This window comes from Otolemur garnettii, unplaced genomic scaffold (assembly GCF_000181295.1).
Source record: "Otolemur garnettii isolate 467f Iridium unplaced genomic scaffold, OtoGar3 scaffold00326, whole genome shotgun sequence".
In the NCBI taxonomy this organism is placed as follows: domain Eukaryota; kingdom Metazoa; phylum Chordata; class Mammalia; order Primates; family Galagidae; genus Otolemur; species Otolemur garnettii.
Window position 1 is genome coordinate 431,487 of NW_003852721.1, and position 26,710 is coordinate 458,196.

The 26,710-nt window shown below is 39.4% G+C and overlaps 2 pseudogenes; both read right to left on the bottom strand.

The window, feature by feature from the left end:
• Positions 1 to 5,423, bottom strand: part of LOC100957926 — a 46,500-nt pseudogene extending 41,077 nt beyond the window's left edge.
• A 16,874-nt stretch (positions 5,424 to 22,297) lies between these two features.
• Positions 22,298 to 23,071, bottom strand: LOC100958251 (annotated as a pseudogene).
• Positions 23,072 to 26,710: the final 3,639 nt, after the last annotated feature.

A 26,710-nucleotide genomic window follows, 5' to 3' on the forward strand; every position in this document is an offset into this window, starting at 1 on the left:
AGAATCCATAGAGAACTTAAACGTATTAGCAAGAAGAAGACGAGTGATCCCATCTCAGGATGGGCAAGGGACTTGAAGAGAAATTTCTCCAAAGATTTCCATTTCTTATAAAATACATTTCTTTTGTCAAAGTTTTAAGATAAAGTCTATTTTTAGGATAAATTGGCTTTTCCATGTTATTTTACAATAATTAGAAAAAACAACAGAACGGGAAAAAATTTGAAAAAATAATCTAACCTTCAACAAATTCAGGGTTATCACAAATATTTACCATAAACACATAAAAGAAGCTGTACCCTCTCATCCTTCTTTGAAAGCACCAATATTTAAACAGAAACCTTAGACAATTGAGCTCTTTCAAAATATTTCAGTTTAGGGAATGCTTAAGTTTCCAAACTTGGAAAATTGAATCCTTACATATGTCAATGTTAAAACAAATGCATTTCCAATATTTTGAAAATAAAGTCAGTCGATCTATACCTTGTTCATTATCTCCGTGGTGGCACCATGTTCAAGGAGCTTTGTTGCAATCTCTACATTGCCACTGTGGGCAGCATAGTGGAGAGCACAGTTACCGTGGATATCAACAATATTGGGATCGGCGCCACGTTCTAGGAGGAGAGTGACGCACTCCAGTTTCTCACACTGCACTGCCTGTCAGTATTAGACCAAGAAATAGATCATAAGTTCTAGGAGTTCAATAATAACCTTTCACAGATTTCACTTATTAGTAATATTCAAATGAGATAAATTCAATTTCATTCTATGGGTTTAAATCAAATCCATCTCAAGCTGAAATATTTGGCTACTACATACCTTTATCAGAGGTGTCCTCTGTTCAGCATCTCTGATGTTCAGATCACACCTCTTGTCAATCAACATAGTGGCCACCCTTGCATAGCCTTTTACACAGGCCAAATGCAAAGGACTCCTACGGAATTGAGAGAACCTTTTAAAAAAAATTGTAGTCCACTAACTCAAAACGTAATTATTCATGTATTTGTAAGCATTAAGTTGTATATATTCTTGTTTTCAGACAAATCTTTAATTTTCTTGTGAAGATAGAATAATATTTATAGCACTCACTCTGTAACAAAAGAACAGCCTATTGGAACCAAAAGACATTGGCCTTTGGATTCAGTTCAACTTCAGTTTGAGACACACTTTGGCTTAGCTTTTCTGTGACTCAATTTCCTCATCAATAAAATGGAAACAAAAATAGTAAGGGCACCTCACAGGATACCATTGTGATGCTGAGTATTTTGAACAGTTCCTGGCAGAAATAACAGTTCAGTAATTGTTGGATATTATAGCTATTACTATGACTGCTAAGAAAGATGACAGTTTGATTAAGTAAAATGATACAATCATCTACTTTGTGGTATGTTTTAAAGATTAGAAATACAACTGTATTTCAATAATTCTAAGATGTTCACTTTTTTTTGCATTATAACATCTCTGACTTAGGAATGCCACTTGTAATTCATGATTATAACTATAATTGGAAGCATTTTAAAAATTACATTATTGAACATAAGATAATGGGGCATGGCACATTCCATGGTGGCTTACAGTGAGTGAGATTTGGCACACACAGGTTTCTAGCATTTATTTTCAGATGAAGGACATTTAAATAAATTTTAGCTTTTAAAAGTACTATGACAAAAAGAAGGCTGAAATTACAACAATGAATTTTCAAAAGAAAGTTAATTCTCACTTTGATTTCAAAAATCTTTAAAACAAAGGAAATACAGGATTCAAATGGAAAGTGTGGCTCATTAGTCAGTGCTTAGATCGATCGATATATAATATTTCCAATGATTAGTATTAGTAATTTAGACTGCTATAAAATTTCAAAGGGCACTTAAAGATCTTTTAAAATAATGTTTTAACTTTAGAAATCCTTTTTCTGCTAACATTTCTCTTGAAATGTAAAGGAATCTTTTTATCTGTGCTTGACAGGAGGGAGAAAAAACTTCACGTGAGATCAAGTCCTAATGCAACAATTTTAAACCTCTCAACTTCCTCAGGCTGATCAGGTGAACATGATGGTTTAGGATAGAATGGTCCTGGAAGGCAATAGTATATGTCTGCTACCCAAGAGGTTTCCAGCTTATGTTTGGAGAATAAATGGATGGAAAGGATGGAAAGGGAGTTCAATTAAAAGAAAAAAAAAAAACTCATGAAGTAAAGCAATACTTCTGCAATATTAATAATCATTTATATTTGCCCTTTTTATTTTCTTAAGGGCACAAATAGAATAATTAATCTATAATTATTTGTATATATATAAAACAAATATATATAATGAAAATATATGTACATAATAAAATGTATACACAACAAAATATACATGCACCAATCTAGGTTAAAAAGATTGATTTTGAAGAGACTACAAGTTAGCAAAAGATACTAATTCAAATAAATTAATTAATAAAAGGTGGGAAATTATGTTTCTTGTGCAAGGTTCATATCCCATAATCCTTGGGAAAGGATTATTTCATTAATAATAAGCTTTTACTAAAACTTATACACATTCACTGCAGAAATCACAGGGGAAAAAAGAAAACACTTGGTCTTATACCAATTTCTAATGCTAACTGCTTTTATCATACTTTTTACATATTTTCAGCTCACACATTGCCATATTCCATGTGTACGTATCATCAAATTGACTTTTTCCTCACTGTATATCTTAAAAGCTCACCTCCATGTGTCAGTGGACACCTGTATATATGCCACCTTCAATTGTCACATATTGTACTACCCTATGGACACATTGAAGTTTATTTATAAATACGGTATGTAGGTTCTTCTTAATACAGTGTTACTTTAAGCAGAGCTGAGAAAGACAAATGGTATGGATTTCTAATTATTTCCTAAAAATATTTTATTATGAGTGACTTGTTGGAGTCTATTTAAAAGGTCATGAGCACGTAAAAGCGTCAGTACCACCACATTTCATCCTTATAAACTTTGTGGATAGAAAACAAAATTTATTTCCTTTTTAACTTAAATTCCTTATCAGGAACACTAAATGTTTTTCCCAGGTCCAGAGGTCAGCTGTAGATTGGTAAAGAGAAATGTACTTTGCCCAATTTTAGAATTATTTTCTTATTGACACACAAAACTGCTCTGGAAAAATAAGGTATGTTTTCTTTCTTTTCTTTCTTTTTTTTTGCAATTTTGGCCAGGGCTGGGTTTGAACCCACCATGCCCCATATATGGGGCCAGTGCTTTACTCCTTAAGCCACAGGTGCCACCCAAATTAAGATATATTTTCATTATATTCATATGTGTTGCAAATATTTTACAAACAAGTTTTGTTAATTTTTTTCCTGATATACAGGGGGTTATAAGGGTTAATAGAAATTTTAAACTACATCGTGGTTGTGTAATTGTGTCCACCCTTTCCTTCTCCCTCTCATACACCGATCACAAACTCCCCGACACCGCCTGCCGGTCGGGCAGTGTCAGGGGGTTTTAACGTTTATTTTGCTAAAACAATCTTCAGGAAGCTTGCTTGAGAGGTCATTCTCAGGAAGGTTTTTATTACCATAAAAATGTATCTATATCAATAGACATTTGGGTTTGTTCCTGGTACTTTCCCTATTTGGTATGTTTAAAACTTTTAATATGTATTTTATTATGAACTTCCTTGTATTTATTTATTTATTTATTTGAGACAGATTCTCACTATGTAGCCCTCAGTAGAGTGACGTAGGATCACAGCTCACAGCCACCTTAAAGTTGTGGCCTTAAGTGATTCTCTTGCCTCAGCTTCCCAAGTAGCTGAGACTACAGGCGCTGGCCACAACACCCGGCTATTTGTTTGTTGTAGTTGTTGTTTAGCAGGCCCATGTTGGAACCTGCTAGCCCTGGTGTATGTGGCCAGCGCCCTAGCCACTGCCCTACCTGCACGGAGCCATGAACTCACTTTTGTGATATAAAAATCTAGCTAGTTTTTCTCCAGCTAACAGACACCTCAGTTATGAAAAAATTCATTGTTTGCTAATAATATAAAATGTCACTGTTATCAAGTTCTAAATTCTTCTATATATTTGGTGTATCTGGATTTTATATTTTGTTCCATTCATTCATATTTGTTTTCAAATGTGAATAAACAATTTGTGGAAAATAAAAGCACATAACTGGGCAAGTCTTTATTCACACCATTACAAACGTTTCTTAATGGCATGAAAATAACAAAAGATGGCCACCATATGCAACTCAAAAATTGTAAAGAATTGGCATTTTTATTTGGCTGATGTAAAATTAATAAACATGGAAAGAGCTCACATTTTCAGGAAAATGAGTCTTCTCATTCTCTCATTCTTCTCATTCTTCTCTTCTCAAAAGAGCCCTCTCTTAATACTTTAAAATTGCTAAGTCCCCTCGGTAGAGAACACATACCCACAGCTACACTTTGATATAAAATGGATATTGGATTTGACCTAAAGATGTGTTAGCTCAGAGGTGGATATATTGTATGAATTATTTCTCTCATTATGTACTTTTCCACGACATGTAGAGCATTATGTTCTAACATGTGTACATCAAAAATAAAATGCTGTTATACCTAATTTTCCTGGTTAAATGACTTGAAAATGGTCAATACAGGCTGGGCACAGTGGCTCGCGTCTGTAATCCTAGCATTCTGGAGGCCGAGACGGGTGATTGCCTGAGCTCACAGGTTCAAGACTAGCCTGAGCCAGAGCGAGACCTCATCTCTAAAAATAGCCAGGCGCTGTCGCGGGCACCTGTAGTCACGGCTACTCAGGAGGCTGCGGCAAGAGAACTGCTTGAGGTTGCTGGGGAGCTATGACGCCACAGCATTCTACCCAGGGCAAAAAAGTGATACTCCGTCTCCAAAAAATAACAAACAAAAAAGGTCAATACAGAGCTCTATAAGTGGAATCTAGAGTGGATGGAAACCAGACGAAGTTCAGCTTTTGCTCTGCTGCCCATAATAGTGGCCCAGGTGTGGGACCTCTCCCAGGATTCCCCATCTCAGGTGCTAAGCAGCCCTGGAGACTGGAGGGCTGACCCCAGGAGCCCATGAAAGGGGGCGTGCCACCCCGCCCGCCCTCCCACCTCCGACCCCTCACCCCTGCTCCCTCACCCCACCCCTCACCCGCCACTCCGCCACCCCCACCCCATCCTTCCCAAACCTTGACCGTCCCCATACCCCAGCCCCAGCCACCTGGCTCCCAGTTCCATTACCTATTCTTCTTGTCATAAGAATTTAACTTGTTTCTCTTCAGTTCGATGAGGTCATGTATAATGGAGATGTCGCCTTCGTAGACAGCTCTGTGGAGACTCTTGAGGTCTGCATTATGTACGTCATATCCCCTCGGGAAGAAGACTGGGTCTTTATTATTGTCCAACTCCTTGAAGAGGGGGGTCAAACCTATGTTGCCCATCTCGTCCTGCAACCAACAGTTTCTTTTAAATAGAGCTCCCGGCTCCGTAGACACCGCTCCCCCTAATCCCTCCCCTCCTCTTTTCTCACTCTGCGTACCCCTAGGCCAGTGCCCCAACCGGGTCTGGTGGCAACTCCAGGGAGTAAGTTCCGCGGTTCCGCCGTCAGACCAATACAGCCAAAGGCCAGTAACCGCAGTGCGCGTGCGCACGAAGAACGCGCTGGCGTCCGGAAGTTCTGTGCGGCGGGTGTGGGCGCGTGCAGCTCACCGCTGCAGAGCTGGACCGCAGGCCTGCCGGTTGGATGGGGTCCTCGCGCGCTGCCCGCCAGGCCTGGCACACCTGCGGCACATGGTGCGTGCAGGAGGGATCTAGGGAGTCCTGTACCCTCAGCTCAGGCAGATATTTCTCGTGCTTGCTGCTGTTTGGACAGGGCCAGGGACTGTGGGGAGCAACCGTGCAACTTAGAACCTGCCGGCTCCCCTAGCAGGACGGAACCAGGCACCTGACACCTCAGTGGCAGTCAAGCCTGGCCATTGGCCTGGCGGCAGCAGGCACCAAACACAGCTGCTCAGCCTCAATCCTTGGACACTGGACACACCGACCTCAGGGTTTGGCCGAGCGGCTGGTTCCACCCCTGCGTGCAGTCGCCAGCGCCGGGTCCCCCACCCAGCTTGGCCCAGGCTGAGGCACCAGGCCTCATCAGTGCTGCTGAGGACGCTGCGAGATCTCGGGTTTGGGGGCCGCCACTACAGACCATCCTGGCATTGGGTTGCTGCCACTGCTGTGGTGGCAGTGCGGGCTGGCAGCCTAGTCCCTGCCCATCTCGCCCACCTGGCCTGAGGAACCGTCTGACCGCGCCAACCCGCGACCACTCCTCCTTGACCTGCAGCTGGAACGTGGGGCAGGGATGCTGAACATTGGGCCAACACCGGGAATGCAGCTGAGCGGCTTCCCTACTCAGCGCCTCTGTTTAAGTCCAAGGTCCATCTGAGCAATAAATCTGTCAACCAGGACAAGAGATAGGATGGCTTCTCTACCAGGAGACTGAGGGGATATTAGGTGAGAATTGTCAAAAAGCAATTTCACTTCTGATCTAAAAGTAGATCACCTTCTGAGTCCCCAAAATCATTAACTGTGTCTGCCCTACTTCCTCTAAAGTTCTTTCATAGGCAATAGTTCTTTAGTTTAAGCAAGAATATGGTATTGAACAAAATCTTTAATGAAATTTTTAAATAATCTAGTCTTTTTGAAGACTAGAAAATGTTATAGCAAAAGAAGGACCTTCTCATTTAATGAAAAGTTAAAATGTTGAAGTACATTTAATGCCTGAAATTAGAAACAAACTCTGGAGGAAAAAAAATTTAAAAGATATCCAATTAGTGTCATGTAGAGTCAGAAGTGACCGGGGAAGTGCACTGTGTAACAATATTTTATTTGCAAATACATACAAGTTTCCTATTATTAGAACTCAGAAGGAAATTTGATTTACATAAGGACTAAAAGAATTTGCTTACATAGTCGTGAAAGTTCTTCTTCCCAGATATTCCTGTAGCCAACTTTAAATAAAATTTTAAAAAGTGTCGATTTAGGGTGCCGAAAGAAAATTTTCCTTTCTGACTTTTTCACCCTAATTTAACTGGATTTATGGTTATGACTAAAACGATGGCCAAATTATGTAATCTTGAAAGGTTTACACTGGAAAAACTATTAAAGTTTTTCATTTCCAGTACTTCGTATTACACAGGGAAAATTATAACCTGGTCAATTAATAAACAGGCACTTTATAGTAGTTTAATTTGTCACTTTAGTATCTTTGTCCACTTATAATCCACTGAAAGGCATTGATATAATTAGAGCAATAATAATAACGGCTTGAAAGTCATCAAGATTTATTTTGTGGTAGGTAATATTTTAAACACTTTGTTGACGTGAAATCACAAAATATAAACTTTAAACTTTGATTGACTTTAAGTTATAATTCAGTGACAAGGAACCTTATCAAAGAGGACAGTTGACAGGGTAGACAGACATACTTGGGAAAATGTAAATGATGTGTTGATTTTTAAGGCAAGGACTAGGGAATGTTTACATTCTTGTGAGCCAAAAAGAACAATGAAATACAGGTGAGATTGGAGCATAGCTACGTCAAGCAAAGCCCTTACAGAGGTTTTCAATGCTAAATATGCTGCACTTGATTATTATGGCTGTGTAGCACTTCCCAAATATTTTCTGAAATTTAACAAGAAAAAAATGACTTTTTAAAGGAAGATCATTGTTTAACTCTAACTCTGGTAAAGTAAAGGTTAATCACAAAACTTGAAATGTTTTAATCACAAACTTCTGCTCAGCCACCTGTGGGGAGACTTGAGCAACACACAGTTCTCAGGGAAAGCCACTAGATGTCCAAAGGACATGGTTTGGAAAGGTCAAAATGTGTCTATTAAGCAGTCTGATGAGAGCCTGGGCTCCCAAACTTGCAGGGATGAGGGCAAAGATATCAGGAAGATGAGACCAGGTGTCCTTGGCAACATAGAGACTTTCAGCCCCCAACTTACACAGCTGCACCAGTTTTGTGATTCATAGTTCATGCTCCAGAATGTCACCTATTGTCCAGGCAATATACAGCTATACATATATACATTTTTTTCCTTTTTAAAATTTTTTTCCAACAATTTTCCCCTAGAATTTTCTTTATCTTTCTTCTTTTTATTTTACAAATTCCAATTTTTCATTATTTCTTCAATAGAAAGGGCCCCATTTTTTCCTAGTTTTTATGCTCCTCCTTCTTGTCCTCATTTTTATCCATTTTTTATTTATAGTATTTTGTTTGTCCATATGTAGTATTTTTATTTTTCCATTTTTACTTTCTTCAATAACATGCCTCCATTTTTTTGCTACAGTCTTCCTATGCCTTTTATTTTTTTCTTGCATTCCTCTTCTTTTCTCTCTCTCTGAATAAAGATTTTTCTACTTTTCCTCTGTATCCCACATAAATTTATCAAATATCCTCTAAGATGTACCCACTTTTTTTTACATCTTATATAACTTTATTTTCAATTCTCTTTACACACATGTATTCTTATTCTTATTAATTTTTTTTCTGGTCATTTTTTTCTTTGTCAATATTTATTCCATTTATGGGACAAATCTTCACTCTGAGGCCTGGACATTGGTACCACAGCACTGGACTGACTCAAGGAGACCATGACTCTCCGCATGGGGGTTCCTTCTAGCTTCGGCCTTTGGAAGGATGTTATTGGTAAGTACCCACTACAACAAATTTCTGTTTTTTCTTTTTCATTTTGTTTTTTCTTCTCCTTTTGGTGGAAGTTGGATCTTGTTTCTGTTTAAGCTGATAAAAGCCCCTGACCTCCAGGGAACCCACAAACCAGAGGCTGGGGATTGTAGGTGTGGGTCAAAGCACCCTGCTGAATACCACTATTACACTTGTATCTTTCTTTTGGGTCTTCTTTTTTTTAATCTTTCCTTTTATGTCCCCCTTTCCTTTTTCTTTCCTTTTTTTCCTATATTTTCTCCCTTCTTTCTCTTCACTCTTCTCTTCATTTTGGTCCTATGCCAAAAGGACACTAGAGTACCTAAGGACAGAGATAAGGTAACTTAAAGAGGAGGAGGAAGTGAAAGGAAAAAGTAGAGTAAAGAAGCAGACAAAAAGAAAACACACATGAGGAATAACCAAAAGAAAAATCCTTGCAACATAAAAAGCCAGAACAGAGTAAGCCCCCTAAAGGGAACATGAGATTGCTACTTTACAGAGAATTCCACCTGTAACAAATGTTAGAAATGACAGAAATGAAATTTAAAATACGGATGATAAAAACAATGAAGGAAATTGCTGAGAAAGTGGAAAATAACCAAATGGAAATCCAAAAACAGAAAGAAGGGATGAAAGATATGGAGAAGATAGAAAGGATACAGCAGAGCTTAAGGAATTGAAGAAGTTAACCAGGACACTTAAAGATGCAGTAGAGGTATCAACAACAGATTAGACCATGGAGAAGAAAGAATCTCAGAGCTAGAGGATAAAGTTCTTGAGCTAACACAGGCAGTTAGAGAGGTATAAAAGGAGAGAGATAAAATAGAACATTCACTGAAAGAATTATGGGGCTTCATGAAGCATTCAAACATACGAATGATATATCTCCTGGAAGGGGAAGAATAATGCCCCAGACAAATGGAAGCCGTACTAGGGTATATCATAAATAAAAATTTCCCAGGTATCACCAAAGATTCTGACCCACTCCTTTTAGAGGGACATCAATCCCCAGGGCATTGCAACTCAAAACAGAGCTTCTCTAAGACATACTGTCATGAACCTCTCTAACATCAAGATGAAAGAAAAAGTTCTGCAAGCTTCCAGGAGTAAGTGCCAATTGACCAAGAGTGACAGATCATCAGGGTGACTGTGGTCTTCTCAACTAAAAATTTTCAAGCCAGAATAGAATGGTTATTTACCTTTAAGCTTCCTTAAACACAACATTTTTCAGCCCAGAATTCTATATACTACTAAGCTAAGCTTTAAAATTGATGGAGAAATCAATTTTTTACTGCTCTGCAAACATGGAGGAATTTTGCCACAAGAAGACCAGCATTACACAAAATATTTCCACCTATTCTTCACACTGACCATCACAATAGACCACCAGCAAAGTAAACACCCAGAAACTGAAAGACAAAATTGAGCCTCCACAATGATGCAAAAGATAAAACTAAGCAACAGACTTTCACAAAATAAGATGAATAAAACTCCACCATACTTATCATTCTCTCAATAAATGTCAATATGGGTTTTATCCATCATTGAAAATGAGGCATAGGGGTGGAGCCAAGATGGTGGACTGCAGCCAGCTTTTTACAGAAGCTCCCATCCAGAAGGAGGCTTAAAAGACAGGAGTTTAGCAAAGGAGCTGATGGTTTGGAGCAGAGCCAAGAGAGAAGATTGAAGAGAGCACTTAAACCTTCCTGAGGTGAGCTGAGACCCCAAAAATAAAATCAAAAGGTACAAAATCCACCACCAAGCGGACAGGAGTCCTCTCCTCCCACAAGAAGGGCTTGCAGTTTACTCCATGCAAACAAGCTTGCAGAGCTCAAACATCCTCCCACTCTAGCCCACAGTAGAGACCCCCTAAAAACTGGACCTCCTTCCCCTGCTGGTGTGCCATTGCACCCTCCTGCCAGGCATAAAGGAGGGTTTAAAACTGTATAAAACTGTATATAGTCCCCACCTGCAACATTGAACTCCGAGGACTTCCCCCTCCCACCCTGAGGTCTGGAGGTTTATTACCTACAGAGTCCAGATTCTTGGGCATCTCCTGGAGAGAAGTAGAGGGGGAAAGGGCTGGTGTTGCTCTATGCTGACTGTGGCACAGGAGTGAGGAGAAGAAAGTTGGATCGGAGGAAGCCATACAGCAGTGGTAACATCCTGAGCTGAGAACTGACACCATTTCAGATAGGCGAGCCCCGTCTCTCTGGGCAACCAAGAGGTTCCAGGCAGCAGCCATAGGCCTAATGAACGGACTTGGTAACTTTTGTAAGTAAAGAGACAATTAGCACCAGCCCTCAGACGAATAGCTGAGACAAAGGCAGTGGGCAGGCAGAGGCTGGAATTGACACCTGAGTGTAAACTCTAATTTGCTTCAGGCTCAGAGCTGAGTTGTTCACAAGTTCTAGAAAGCCTCTGAGTTGCAGAAAAATTTAGACTCGACAGAAGATGTGAGACTGAAACGGCCCCAACTTTCAAAGCATAAATTCTTCCCCTGCTGGACTGGACTCAGATTTCCCAATGAGCACCCTGCCCTCAGGGGAATGCTGAGACAAAGGCAGTGGGTGGGAAGAGGCAGAGATTGACACTTGAGTGTAAAATCAATTACTGCCCAGGGTTGAGTTGCTCCTCAGCAGTAGCAGCCTTTGACTTGTGGAGAAATCTAGCCACAACAGAAGACGAGGGGCTGGAATTAAGAGAATGTTCACAGCCTAATTTAAACATGCAAGCCCCCCATGCAGATTCCCAGGTGATTTTGCCAGTCAGAAACCTGGGAGCACTTGCCTACTGGAGTGAATAGGGTCACAGATCTGGGGGATTATGAGTGACTCGGTGCAAGGTGGTTAAGGAGGTATTAACCTTCCCAGAATAACCCATCAGCTGGGTGGATCCCTTTGCCCTCAAGGAGCACTGGAGCAAGTTATATCCAAGCTGCAAGCAGACCCCTCTTATCTAGCTGCTGGAAACATTTGAACTTTTCCACCTGAAATGGATGCTGACTGGGACAACTGATTTGGACCCCCTAAAAAGGGCAGATCACCCAGGAACTATTCAAAGGGGCACCCTGGGTGTGCGGTTGAGAGCAGGTTTGATTTTCCTTGCCCAATTGTTGTTTATGGGGGCTGGGGCGACTTAATTGCTGGTATTTCTCCACAGTAGAGACTTCAGCCAAGAGTAACTGATTCACTAGGGTAGGACAGAGACCAGCTGAAAATAAGACAGAGCCACTTAGCCCCATCACACTGAGGTCCCCAGTCTCTCAGGCCATAACATCGTACGGGCCCTTGACAAACCTCAAGGGGAAAAGCCAAATGGGGTAAAACAATCATGGGGCAGAATCAGTGAAAAAGCTCTGGTAATATGAATAACAAGAGTAGATCAAACCCCCCACCAAGAAAGGATGTGGCTGGTAATATGAATAACCAGAGTAGGTCAACCCCCTCAAGAAAGGATGTGGCACACGAAACTGAAGATCCCCTAAATAAACAGATAGCTGAGATGTCAGAAATTGAATTCAGAATTTGGATTGCAAATAAGATTAATAGAATAGAGGCAAAGATAGAAATAGAAATTCAAGGAGCATTCCAAAAGTTCACTCAAGAATTCAACAAATTCAAAGACAAAACCTCCAAAGATTTTGAAACATTAAGGCAAGAGATTGCAGCCCTTAAAGATATGAAAAATATAGTAGCATCTCTTGGTAACAGAGTTCAAGAGGCAGAAGAAAGGATCTCAGACATAGAAGACAAAGCTTCTGAATATGTCCAAACGTCCAAGGAGAATCAGAAATGGAAAGCAAAAATGGATCATACTCTCAGAGAGTTCTGGAATAATTCAAAGAAAACTAATATTCGCCTCATAGGAATCCCTGAAGGCAACGAAGTTGCTTCGCAAAACACAGAGGCTCTTCTGTATGAAATTATGAAAGAGAACTTTCCAGATATGTCAAGAGGTCCTGAAATTCAGATTGCAGACAGCTTCAGAACCCCAGCATGACTCAACCCAAATAAGACATCCCCCAGACACATCATAATTAACTTCACTAAAGTTAATATGAAAGAGAAAATCCTGAAAGAAGCGAGACATAAGAAAAACATAACCAATGAAGGTGTCCCACGAAACTCCTTGTTCGGAGACACGGAGGAAAGCACTGCTAGACAAAATGATTGGAATGAGAAGGGGGACTGAGGCTCTATCAGGCACACAGCAAACACCCATGTTTATTGAGCTCCTTATAAACTTATCTTAGTAAAGGTTAAAAATAGCAAAAAGAAGCGAAACAAGGTAAGATGTTAAAACTGCCATTAAAACTCCAAATCAGCACAAAACTGCTACTGATCACAAGCACAGTTAAAAAAGGCATTTTTACTTCAGACTCAACCACAAAAGCGCCAGGATGTCTGTTCCTGTTTGCCCATTTCCTTTAAGCTAAAACTGACTACTGTTGTGTAAATAAGGGGAGATCCGATGCAGCAGCTCACTGCCTCAGCAACTGTTAGCTCCAGCTACATCCTGGCGAGACTCACCAGCCATCTTATCTGTAAACATGACTGTCTGCTTTTAGGCAGATCTAAACATATTCTCAGAACAAGAAGCTTATAGTCACGTTCCTCAGGGAGCACTTGAGAATAAACTACTATGCTTAGGTACTGGGGGCTGCACCCCAACAATCCTACAACGGGAAGAATATTAGAATAACTGCAGATCACTCTGCCTAAACCTTTCAGGCAAGAAGACGGTGGTCATCGACATTTAATCTCTTAAAACAAAATAACTTTCAGCCCAGGATCCTGTATCCAGCTAAACTGAGTTTCATTTATGATGGAGAAATTAAATACTTTAATGACATCCATGTGTTGAAGAAATTTGCCATAACTAAACCAGCTCTCCAGGAAATTCTCAGACCTATTCTCCATAATGACCAGTGCAATCCTCCATCACAAAAGTAAACTAACTCAGAAACTGGTGATCAAACTCCAACCTCTACAGTGGAGAAAGGATTGAAAACGGCCACTGGACTTTTGAACAACTCAATACCTAAAATTTTATCAGGCTTATCAATAATTTCAATCAATGTGAATGGCTTAAATTGTCCTCTAAAGAGGCACAGATTGGCTGATTGGATACAGAAACTCAGACCAGACATCTCTTGTATACAAGAATCTCATCTTACCTTAAAAGACAAATATACCCTTCCAGGTAAGATGTGATTCTTGTATTCAGAAGCTATCTTGCCTGAGGTTTTGTATCCAGTCAGCCAACCTGTGCTTCTTTAGAGGACAATTTAAGCCATTGGCATAAATTTACAGCATTGATAAACCTGGTAGTATTTGGGGATCATGTTTTTCAAAAGTCCCAGTGGACATTATTAATCCTTTTGCCCCTGGGGAATTTGGGTTTTCATAAAAAATTTCTGAGTGGGTTTACTTTTGTGATACAGTATTGTGCTGGTCATTGTGAAAGATGGGCCTGAGAATATCTTGGAGAGCTGGTTTAGTTATGGGAAATTTCTTCAACATGTATATGTCATTAAAGTATTTGACTTCTCTATTATAAAGGAAACTCAGTTTAGCTGGATACAGAGCCCTGGGCTGAAAGTTGTTTGGTTTTAGGAGATTGAATGTGGATGACCATCCACTTCCAGCTTAAAAAGTTTCAGCTGAGAGATCTGCAGTTATTCTAATATTATTCCCCTTATAGGTTATACTTTTCTAACATCTGGATGCTTGTAGAATTTTCTCCTTTATATTAACTTTGGCAAAGTTAATCACAATGTGTCCAAGAAATGCTTTATTTGGTTTGAGATGTGCTGGGATTCTGAAACTGTCTGCTATCTGAATTTCAGTGTCTCTTGCTATGCTTTGGAAATTCTCCTCAATTATCTATGGGGATAAAGCATCTGTACCTTTCAGAACATCCTCTTCTCCTCAGGAATTCCTCTAAGATGAACATTTGCTCTTTTGGAGTGGTCCCACAACTCTCTTAGGGAATGATCCATTTTTGCTCCCAACTTCTCTTCCTCTTTGTGCACTTGGGAGTGTTCAAAAGCTTTGTCTTCAATGTCAGAGATCCTTTCTTCTGCCTGCTGCATTCTGTTACTGAGGGATTCTACTATATTTCTAAAATCTTTGAGGGACACAAGTTCTTTCCTCAAAGTGTAAAATCTTTGCCAATTTTGTCTTTGAATTCATTGGATTCTTGAGACAACTTTTGAATTATTCCTTAAATTTCTAATTCCAACTTTATTTCCCTTCTTTTAATCTTATTTGCCATCCAAATTCTGAACTCAATTTGTGACATCTCAGCCATTTGCTTATGAATGGGATCTTCTGTTGTGTCTCATTTGTCATTCCCTGTGGGAGTTTGATCTAGTCTGATTATTCATGTTGCCAGAGTTTTTCTGCAGATTCTGCCCCATGGTTATTTTTCACTGTTTGGCTGGAGAAGCTGGTAATGTGAAACTGAATTGAGGGCTAGTGGAATTGTAATTAATCAGCCCATTGCCAAAGAACTGGGACTGGTGACTTCAACTTTTCCTCTATAGCTTTTAAAAGTGCTATTTAGTACTGCAGCCTGAGACTCTGATGACCTGCTTGATGTTATGGAGTTAGGTGGCTTTGACTTATATCCAGCTAGTCTCTGTCCAGTCACAGTGAATCAGTGGCTATGGGTTGAAATCTCAGCTGTGGATAAATACAAGCAACTAAGAAACTCAGCCCCTGATGGGTAGCAACTGGAAGAGGAGTATCTAACCCTCCCACAACAACACAACCAGAGTACAACTTTGGAGGGTCCCTGGGTGATTTCCCCAGGTTAAGATTTCCAAATAAATTGTCCTATTCTACATAAACACAGATCAAGTGGGAGAGTTCAAAACGTCTCCAGTAACTAGACAGCAGGGTCCATTGGCAGCTCAAGTGTGACATGCTCTGGTTCTCCATGGAGTCAGAAAGGCTTGCCCAGCAAAACAGTTAGTTCTAGGGGGCTGGAGGCTCCTTCCCCAACTTGCACCTCTGTCACACCCAGGTACTGGTAACCCTGCAGGGCAAATGTGCCAGTAATTTGGGCCTGCCAGAGTCAGAGGGAACTCAATGCCTCCTCAGCCAGGCCATCACACTGTGCTGGGGAAGCTGAAGCCTGACTTCCTCCGGTGCTCAAAGGTACCTTGGGAGTGTTCCACCTGAGCTCATTCCAAACCAGAGGTTAACAAAACAACACATGTTTTCCTGCCTTAGAGACCATGCCTCTACCCCAGCCACCCTTCTCCTCTGGTATCCCTGCAGTACAAGGTCTGGCTGCCTCTGGCAGTCCACAGAATTGGGAAGGTGTCTCTCCAAAATTTGACCCCAGCAGGATTTCTATATTAACTATAATGCTGCATGGGAGGTGTTTCAGTGCAGGTTCCTGTGCCTCAGCAGTTCATGAGCCTCCTCCCACCATGTGGTGACCCTAGCCTCCACCTGCTGCTGATTTGCACTTTCACAGAGATGAGCCAGAACCCCTCCCCCCGTGATCTTCTGCACTGCTACTGGTTTCTCTGTTACAGCGTAGGTGTGTTACCACGGTCTATGCAATTCCCTGTCCTAGCAATGAAACTTGTACATTCTGGACTCTGCAGTGGTTGGGCATCTAGACTGCCAGGTAAGGGGCAAGGGTGGACTGGGAGTTCAGTATGCTGGGGAAAATATTTGTTTGACTTTCATGCTGGCAAAAGAATTTCCAGATTTATAGCAGGATGTCTCTGGATAAGGAGTCTCAACCTCCATCAACTCTCTCCTGCGGGGTAAGACAAGAGGTCCTCAGTTCACTGTTCACTTTTAGAGATCCCACAGCAAGCAAGCAACTCTCTTGGGGGAGGGGACGGACACATGTCCTCTTTGGGATGGGTTTTGCACCTAAAATTTGCTTCCCTAGAGTCAGAGCTTGCCTCAGAAGAGATGACATTTAATTATCAATCTTGCCTCTCAGCTAGGCCCCCAACCTTCAGGTTTATTGGGTTAATTCTGGCCATTGTTTCACCCTCTGGATGAGAGCTTCTGTTGAAATCTGTCTTCAGTAGACTATCTTCCCACCTACCCCTCTTTCTCTTGTTGAATGTAAAAATTGTAGTTAGGGAAAAGAGCCAATCAGAGGATATAAGAAAACACAAGACACATTGAAAAAAAACAAACTAACAAACAAGCCCAAATAACCTGATGTAGGCAATCATGGCAACCATCAGAGAAAGGGATGTAGATATATGTGTGTGTGTGTGTGTGTGTGTGTGTGTGTGTGTGTATAGATAGATAGATAGATAGATATACTGTAGGGATTAACTTTAGTAGGAATATATTTATATTGCAATATATTTTCTTCCCTGAGTGGTCCCCAGGCATATACCTGTATCCCAGTTTAGATTGTTCTTGGTAGTCGTCTGTTTACCCGCTTGGCACATAGACCCTGCCTAATTATTGATTCCACAGATCTCAAAAAAATCTTTAGAGGCAGGTTTCACAATTTCCCCTGCAATAGTTCCCGTGCAGTGTTGGATATCCTGGGCTTGTTCCAAGTGTTGAACTATAATCCACAGGTGGAACTCAGATTGCCACACCTGACCCACACAGAAAGGTGCCTGCACACACAGCCATCTCACAAATTTTATAACAACAGATGCCTCTTATCTGGTAACTTTCCCTGTATGAATGATTTGCCCACCACGAACCTGCAGCACAAGTTGCTCCAGATGGCCCCCAACTCTGGCCACCAAAATCCACTCGGAAGTGTGCACTTCACCACTCTTTCCACACAATGCCTAGTTTCCCCGTGAACTGGGAACTGTAATTCTCCACGGGGGGGAGATGGCTGCTGCCTACCACTTGCCACTGCCATGGTGCAGAAACTTGCCTGGCAGCTTCCAGAGCTCTGGATTACACTCCAAGTCTAGTAATCCACCACCTCACTGCACACCCCAAACTGCCACTCCACATTGTGGTATACGTACACCATGGAATATTATGCAGCCTTAAATATAGATAGAGACTTTACCTCATTCATGTTTATATGGATAGAGCTGGAACATATTCTTCTTAGCAAAGTATCTCAAGAATGGAATAAAAAGTATTGAATTTACTTAGCCCTAGTATGAAACAAATTTATAGCTTTCATATGAAAGCTATAACCCAATTATAGCCCAAGAATACGGGGAAAGGAGAAAGAGAGGGGAGGGGAGGGAGGAAGTTGTGGAGGGAGGGTAATTGGTGGGACCACACCTACGGTGCATCTTATAAAGGTACATGTGAAACTTACTAAATGTAGAATATAAATGTCTTAACACAATAACTAAGAAAATGCCATGAAGGCTATGTTAACTAGTTTGATGAAAATATTTCCAATTGTATATGAAACCAACACATTGTACCCCATGACTGCATTAATGTATACAGCTATGATTTAGTAATAAAAAAAAAAATCCATGCCAGGAATGATCTAAACCACTGACTCCCTTCTATTTTTCCAGCATAGCTGGGCTAAATGTCTTTCCTGTCTGGCATTAGACTCCACCTTGCTCTATCAATTTTGAAGCTAAGTTTGGCAGGATACAAAATTCTAGGCTGAAAATTATTTTGTTGTTACAGTTGAGATGACCTGGGGTTCACTATCCATCTGAAAGAAGTGTGTCAGGATCTTTAGTAAAACTTGGGAAATTTTGTTTATGGTAGTCTCCAGTAGGGCTTCCATACCTTTGGGACAATCTTCTTCCCCTTCAGGGATTCCTATCATTCCTATGTTTGAACACTTCACAGCATCTTGTAGTTCTCTAAGCACTTTCTCTGCTTTCTCTCTCTCCTTTTCTAACTCTGTAACTTCCTGTGTTAACTCAAAGACTATCTACTAACTCTGATGTTCATTCTTCTCCATGGTCTAAAATCTATTTTTGATTCTTTACATTCCCTGATTCTCTCCTTCATTTCTTTAAGCTTATCCACATCTTTTCTATATTCTATGTATCTCTCATCTGACTTTTGATTCTGTTTTTCCATTTTCTTTTCCAATCTCTTTATTGTCTTTATCATCCATATTTTAGATTCCCTTTTTGTCAAATCCGTTAGTTCCTTATAGGAGGAGTCTTCTTTAAATCTTTAAATGTTGCCTCATGGTCTCTGGGAGGAGTTGCTTTAATTTGATTATTCATGAGTCCTGAATTGTTCTTATGGCCCCTCCTCATGTGTGCTTTCTTCTTGTTCACTTCATTGTTCACCTTTTCTTTGTTTCAAGTTATCTTGTCTCAGATTTTAGGTGATGAAGAGGCTTTTGTTATGAAGTCAGATGGGGGAGAAGAGTTGGAGAAAGCAAGGAGAAGCAAGATGAAAGGAGAAAAAGGAAGGAAAGGAAAAGAAAAAGGGGGAAAGAGTGGGAGAAAAGGAAAAGAAAGAAAAAGAAGAGAAATGAAGGCAAAAAGGGGGAGGGGGACTAACAGAAAAAATTGAAGAGCAGAGTAGAGGGAGGACAGAAAAGGAGGATTAGAGTGATAGAGGAAATGTTATTGTTCAGCATGATGCTAAGGCCACACCTATAGCTCAATCGTTATGAGGACCTGGGCTGGGTGGGTTCCTCTAAATCAGGTACTCCTTACTTGCCTGAACACAGCCAGACGGTTCCTCTGCCAAAAATAGGAAGAGGAGAAAAAGAGCAAACACAACAACCAAGAAGGAAAAATTGAGTCAGGATGAAAAAAGAAAAAGAAAAAAAAAGGGGGGGGGGGTAATCAAAAAGTTCTGCTGTGTGACCTTCCTACTACTTTCTTCCTGGGGCCAGCAATAGAAAGTTCTCCTGGCCTCCTTAAGCCAGGCTACTGCTGCAGTCTACCTGCTAGACCACCACTGTGTCACACCCACCTTCAACAAAGAAAGGGTGGAAAAAGAAAGCAAATAAAGAAATAAAAGGAATATATATATATGTGTGTGTATATATATATATATATATATGAATTCATAAAGGAAAATTAAACACACAATTGAATCAAATTAAGGAGAGGGCAGGAAGAAGGATAAAGAAATAAAGAGGAAAGGCAACAAACCAAGAAAAAGAGAAAGATAAAACAAGAAAGGGGTGGTGGAAATATCTTTGCTGAGGTCAAAGCACTTTATGTGTAAAGAGTCTCTGTCAACTGAGAGAATGCAGAGGAGTGTGCTAGGGTGAGAGTCAAAGCACTTTATGTGTGAAGAGTCTCTATCAACTGAGAGAATGCAGAGGAGTGTACTAGGGTGAGAGAATAATTCAAGCTAAAATTCTTCAATCCAAAAAAAAAAAAAAAACATTAAAAAATACAGAAGCCCTTGATCTTGTTGAATGTAAAAATGGACGTTAGGAAAAGATCCAACCATACAACTTAGGAAAAGCAAAGCACATTGAAACAGGATTTAAAAAAAAAAGCCAAAATATCTTTATGTAAGTAATCTCAGCAACCAATTGAGGAAGGAAAAGAGACAAAGAAAAAAATCAGATAAACTAAAATAAAAAGAAAAAAAATAAGCAACAACAACCAAAAAAAATTATGTATACATCTCTCTCTATATATATATACAAAAGATTGGACTTTTGTAGGACTATATTATGCTGCAATATACTTATATACCTTTATTTATAAATCTCTCTCTCTATATATACAAAAGATTGGACTTTTGTAGGACTATATTATGCTACAATATACTTATATACCTCCTGGACACCAGATGGAGCTGTGAATTTGGGGACAAACAACACAGCTGTTAACCTCTCTCTGGTTCCCAGGCTTAGAGCAGTTTGCCAACTTACTTGTTCCTGGTGGTCTCTCCTTCACCTCAGCACTCAGCCCCGCAGGTCTGGGATTCTACAGTTCTCAACAATTGTTCAGAGACAAGGTCTCACATACTTCCCCTACAACTATTCTTGTGGAAAGTGGGAGTCCATGGGCTTGTCACAATTGAAAGTCTGCTTTCTGCAGGTGGAACTCAGGCTACAGCACCTTAGGCTCCCACCAAGAGGCCTGCCCACACAAGCTTCTGGTGCCCTTTACTACAGTGGCATCCTCCTGACCCAGAAATTTCCCCCATGGCTATTTCACCCGCTGCCAAACCAGAGCAGGACTGCTCCAGACAGCACCCTAAACTGGCCCCCAAATTCTGTTCAGGAATGCTCACTTCTCCAATCTTTTCCGAGTCTCTGAGCCTGACACAAGTAAAAGTCCACTCCAGACAGACAGAACTCAGTAAAAGGCCCACCTACACAAGCTTCTGCACCATTTACCACAGTGGCATTCCCCTGTCCAGGAACTTCTTCCCCATGGGTGCTTCACCAGTTGCCAAACCTTGGAAGAGCCACTCCAGACAACACCCCAATCTGGCCACCAAATTCCACTCAGGATAGCACACTTCTCCAATCTTTCCACTCAATGCTTAGCTTCCCCCAAGAACCAAAAACTGTGAGAGGTTTCTTCTGGGACCTCCATGGGTGGCTGGCTGCCCCCACCTCACCCACTGTAGCCTGTGCATGCTGACAGCAACTTGCCCAAGTGTGTTAGTTCTCCACAGCTCTAGCCAAGTCCAGCTGTCCACCACCACACTGAGCACTCCAAACCACTGCTGCACACCAATATTCCACACAGGGACTTATTCAGCCCTCTCATTCTGCCCTTTAGCTATTGGAGGACTGAGCTAAATGTCCTTCTCATCTGCCATCATGCTCTGTCCCCTTACTTTCAATTTCTTGATCCTCATCTCCTCTGGTCGTAGATCTGTTTTCTTTCCTTTTATCCAATTAGGTAGATACACAAATCTGTCTTAAGTATTACAAAATGGCATTCCAGTTTAAAGTTTCATGTGTTCACAGCTGCTAGTGAACCATTAGACAAATGCTTACTAAACTTCAAAATGTACAGTTTCACACTGATGTTTTCCTTAAATTAAGGCTTCATCAAAGAGAAATTCCAAGTAAGATGAGTTGTTTTTTTCTTTTATCTTCTGAATTAAGTGTTCTTTTCCCCAAATGAAGTGGTCCTGGAATGACCTAGGACAAGCTGCACTGATCAGGGGCAGGGCTGAAGTCGTACCTCACTGGGAGCCCAGGCAGGTCTTCATTCTTATCAGGATCTGTGGCAAATTGCACAATGAGATCCACATATTTCCTTTCAGTGGAAGGTTTCAGAAGTTTATGCATTGTCAGCTTTAATCTTTTTGCATGACCAGGCATTACTGGAACATAAAGCATTTTAACTCCCTGTACCACCATCGTTGGCTCAATTTTATACTATTCTTTGACTGCATTTATGAAATCCAAGAGCATGAAATCTTCTTTTCCATGTACATTCCTTCTATGGCACATTGTAAATGATATTCCATTTCTGATTTTAGTCTTTCTGACTTCAGATGTCTCTGTAAACACTGTAATTGGAATGGCTAAGTTAAGGAAACAATTTTTGTAGGCTTCAAATAGATAGACACCAATTACTTTGATCATCTCCAAGGCAACCAAGCCAGAAACTGCAGCAGTGAATGTTGCTATTGCACATATAATTTTACCAGCTAGTCACTTTATTTTGAAGTGGTCAGCAAAATCATCACCAAAATAACAAAATGATCATGACCAAATCCCATGTATATCTCCAATGATGAACTTAACCGGACGACACCAAGAAAAGAAAAAGTTGTTGACCTTCTTCTGCAGTGCAAGTCACTCAATCAATACTACACAGTGGTATTTATCTAAGAAGGAGAAATCTTGTGTCCTCATTGAATGAAATGGGAAATTGCATCACGTGAACAAATGGATTTACTTCTGCAATATGTTGGAGTACAGCATCAGCCCTGTACTGTGATACACTGTGGAATGTTAAAAAAAAAAAAAAAATTGCTTCACTTGGTGTTGGCACAAGCAAAGAGAAGGGGATGGTTATAGTTACAGACCCTACCTTGATAGAAAAATCCCAAAGAGCTTAACTTGCACTTTGGGAGGCCAAGATGGGTGGATTGCTCCAGGCCAGGAATTGGAGATCAGCCTGAGCAAGAGTGAGACACCATGTCTAAAAACATCATCTTATTAACAACTTCATCTTCACAAAGAATTTGGTTCCTAAATCCCATGTTTGCATTTTTCTCTATTATGAATTGTAAGTGTCTTCATTCCTGCAAGAACAAGATTCTTCACAATTTCCAAACCAAGACAGTCCATACCATTTAAGAAAACATGGAACTTGGCCATCTTCTGCATTGCTGTGTTTCCAAGGACGTACCTCTGTCAACTGTATAATGCATCATCAATCTCCATTGATTCTGCTGACATAATGGGAAGACTTTTATTTTTACCACCCATTCCCCAAAAAGAGCAGTGGGTGAATGGTGTGGATCCTACCATCAATCGTCACCTAAAAGAGCAAAATTGTTGAACAAAGTCATCAAATACAGAAGTTAATGTCAATGTAACAATTAAGAATGGAATGAAATTTAATTAAAAATAAAGGACAGTATAAAATTTGAAGACAACAGAAAAGACAAGCTACTTTCCCTTAATTCCATCTGTATCAAAACAAGGAGTCAACACATTTTAACCAAAGGTGTTGAATTCCAAATGTAATTGTTTTTCTCAATAAAAAAATGATAATTTAACAGAATTATTAGACATTTCATTCTTCCTCTTGTGAGGGCAACATTTTAGAGTGAAGGAGAAAGACTTCAGTTGTGTCAAGACCAGGGCACTGCTTGAGTCTTCTCTTATAACTCCATTGTCTACCACAGCATCTTTGCCAGAGTGTTCAATAAATGCTGTGAGTGAAGAAAAAAAAGTGTTTGTGTGCATATACATATGTGTATCTTTAAGCACCTAATTTTTCTCATTATAGCTACTACCTTATCATACCTAAAGTTATTGTGAATAGAATACAGTATATACAAACAAATGTATTTAAGTGAACCCTACAAAAAAATAATCATAGATAGTTTAAAATTGCTTGGTAAAGGCACAGGCTTATTTATATTGCTGGTTGTAGATGAATTTTAAGAAGCTTAATACTTACATTTGAAGGGAAGAGAATTCATACTATGTACCAGGCACTCAACACATGAAGATAGAGTTGTGTTAGCCTTGGTGTCTCATGTTCCATGATCACTCTATTTGTTTACTCTTCTAGGTAGGATAAAATGCTCAATGTTTTCATGTTTAACTGTCCCTAAAACCAGAAAAAGGAAAAAGAAAACTTTAAGATCACCAGATAATGTGAAATACAATGAATAAGTACTATAGTAATATTGTTCTAATAACAAGAAGACTACTAAGATAATTTTTGGATTTAAATGGAAATTTTCATTCTAAGGTAAGGATTAAAAAATAAGAATACAAAAGGCAATTGTTAAAAAAATGAATCTCGAGTCAGATATAATTGTTCTTTCAACAAGATCTGAACACTTAAAATTAACTAATAAGTCACAAACCCATATGGATATTAAGGTTATGTTGTTTAAAAATAACACATTTTAGAATTAACCAAAGCATATTTCTCTCACAGGTTACATTATCCAACTAAGTAAAGAATAAACCACAGTGTAGTTCCTATAACCGAAGAGTCAGGTTTAATGACAAAGTCCACTGCCAGCAATAGATGTGCAGGTAACCATAAAAAGTTGTAAATTCAAATCCCAAACTGCTTTTTACCAACTAAAAAGCTCTTTGTTGACTCTCAAGCATAAAATAGGGCATTGGCACATATTCAATGAATATGCTCTACATGACTTGGGATGAAAGTGCCTTCTCAAGTGATCATGATGAACGTAGTCTTATCATAGTTGGTTTTCCATTTCAGTGGTAGCATCTTCTTCATCATAATCCATCCAGACAACTGTTCAGAAAGAATATTCAAATCTGGAACTCAAGATGCACTGTAGCTGTTCACCAGAAATAATCTGGTGCATTCCTGCAATTTAGTAACAGCTGTAGAAAGCCAATATAGTCCAGAGAAAAAGGACATTAAGAATTATATTGAAAGGAGACCATTAAATGCTCTAGATATAAGTTTCATGAATCATTTTATCCATTTTTCTGAAAAAAATGTTCCTCATATCAATTAAAAAACAGCCACTTCTCTTCTTATACCTGTATCTTAACAGATATAATAGGAATAATAGGAAATAAAAGCCTACTTACTTGCTCCCTTAAACGTAGTCCAGAATGGCAAAATTATTTTTATTCATAGTTTGTACTATTGCAGGATAGCAAGCAGGTGTGATGGGAGGAATGGTGTGAATGAAATGCCAGAATTGAACCACAGATACTCCTCCTTTATGCAGTTCTAGGCTAAGGTGACCAGATTTTAACATTGGTAAAGCAGGACACCATTGCCTGGGGAGGGTTCTCAATTAAAAATTTGGTCTATATGGAGCAACAAAAATTTTCATAGAATGCAAAAATAGTATTGTAATGTATTTTTTAAATTTAAACATAATTTACAATTTATTTTGTACAAAAACACAATTTACAAATACATTACAAAATGATGTATAGTATAATTTTATTCTTTGGCATATTTCTCATGTGAGTGAATTTTTTTTAGTAGATTGCTATTGTTGTTTAAAAGGTCATAAAACTTTTCACAAGAATTTGTTAAATTATATTTCACACATAAAATGGCTTTAAAAGTCTCAATATTTAATTGTGATTTTTCTGATGTCCACACTTTATTTACCATAGAAAAAATGCTTTCAGTTGCAGCATTAGTTCCTGGTAAGGACAGCATGTATCCCACAATTTTTAGTACATTATTGTATGGAGCATAGTTTGTTTCAAAATGATGAAATATTTCGAACCATTTGTTCTCTATTGTGATTTTTGATGATGCCCAAGACTTAACCTTTCCCTATTAATATATGTTTTTAATAATGATACCTCATAAGTCATAAGTGTCACTTTCAAGGCCAGTGCTAGACTTTTTGCCGCCACTATAAAATATAAATAAAACAAGTATTGTCTGCTAAATTTATGAAATAAATAATTTACCTAAATTATCTGAATAGCTGATTTGTTGACATCGCTTGTTTAACTAGCACTAGCATGCAGTATGATGTGTATGGTCTTAGAGACAGTTACAAAATGTTTTCGTGGTTTCCAATGCCAAAAAATGCCATTGTTCATTAAGTCCAAACAATGGTGATTGAATTCTAACAACTGATCAACAATGCAAACTTTGATAAGCAGTTCTTGATAATCAGTTCTCAACAATTATTTGTTATTATTAAAGTTTAACATTATAAAATTAACAAAAATAATATAAAACTCATATCCTGGCAAAATAGTCACATGGCAGCCAAAAACTATATATTCCCTTCCCATTCTCCCACCGTTCCCTATCTTGTCATGCATTCTTTCCAAAAATTGGGACTTTTTTAAAATGCCTCGGGAAGTGGGACAAATTGTTAAAAATAGGGACTATCCCACCAAAAGCGGGATGTCTGGTCATCTTATTCTAGGCATGTGACTCAAAAAGCAAAACAACTGAAAAATAAGGAGAGTAGAGGAGTGGAAAGACGAGAAGCTGAGGGCTCTAAAATAATGCTACAGGTCGCAGACATTTTTTCAATCTTTAAAATAAAAAAGTATTTCTATCAGCATATACATTGCACCTTTTTTCCTTTCTCCTGTTTTCTACATGAATATTCTTCACTTATTTGAAGACAAAAAAAGCTCAAAAAACTAAAGTAACTCAACACTTCAACAAGTCTGTCATTTCCATCCATGTAAACATGAAGGAGGTAAAGTCTCCATCTTTCTTTAGGGCTGCATAATATTCCATGGTGTACATATACCACAATTTATTGATCCATTCGGGGATCGATGGGCATTTGGGCTTCTTCTATGATTTTGCAGTTATTAATTGGTCTGCAATAAACATTCTGATACAAATGAATAAACCACACTGTACCCTGTGATTGCATTAATGTACACAGCTATGATTTAATAAAAAAATCTTTAAAAAAAAGAATGCAAAAAAATACTAAATAAATACAA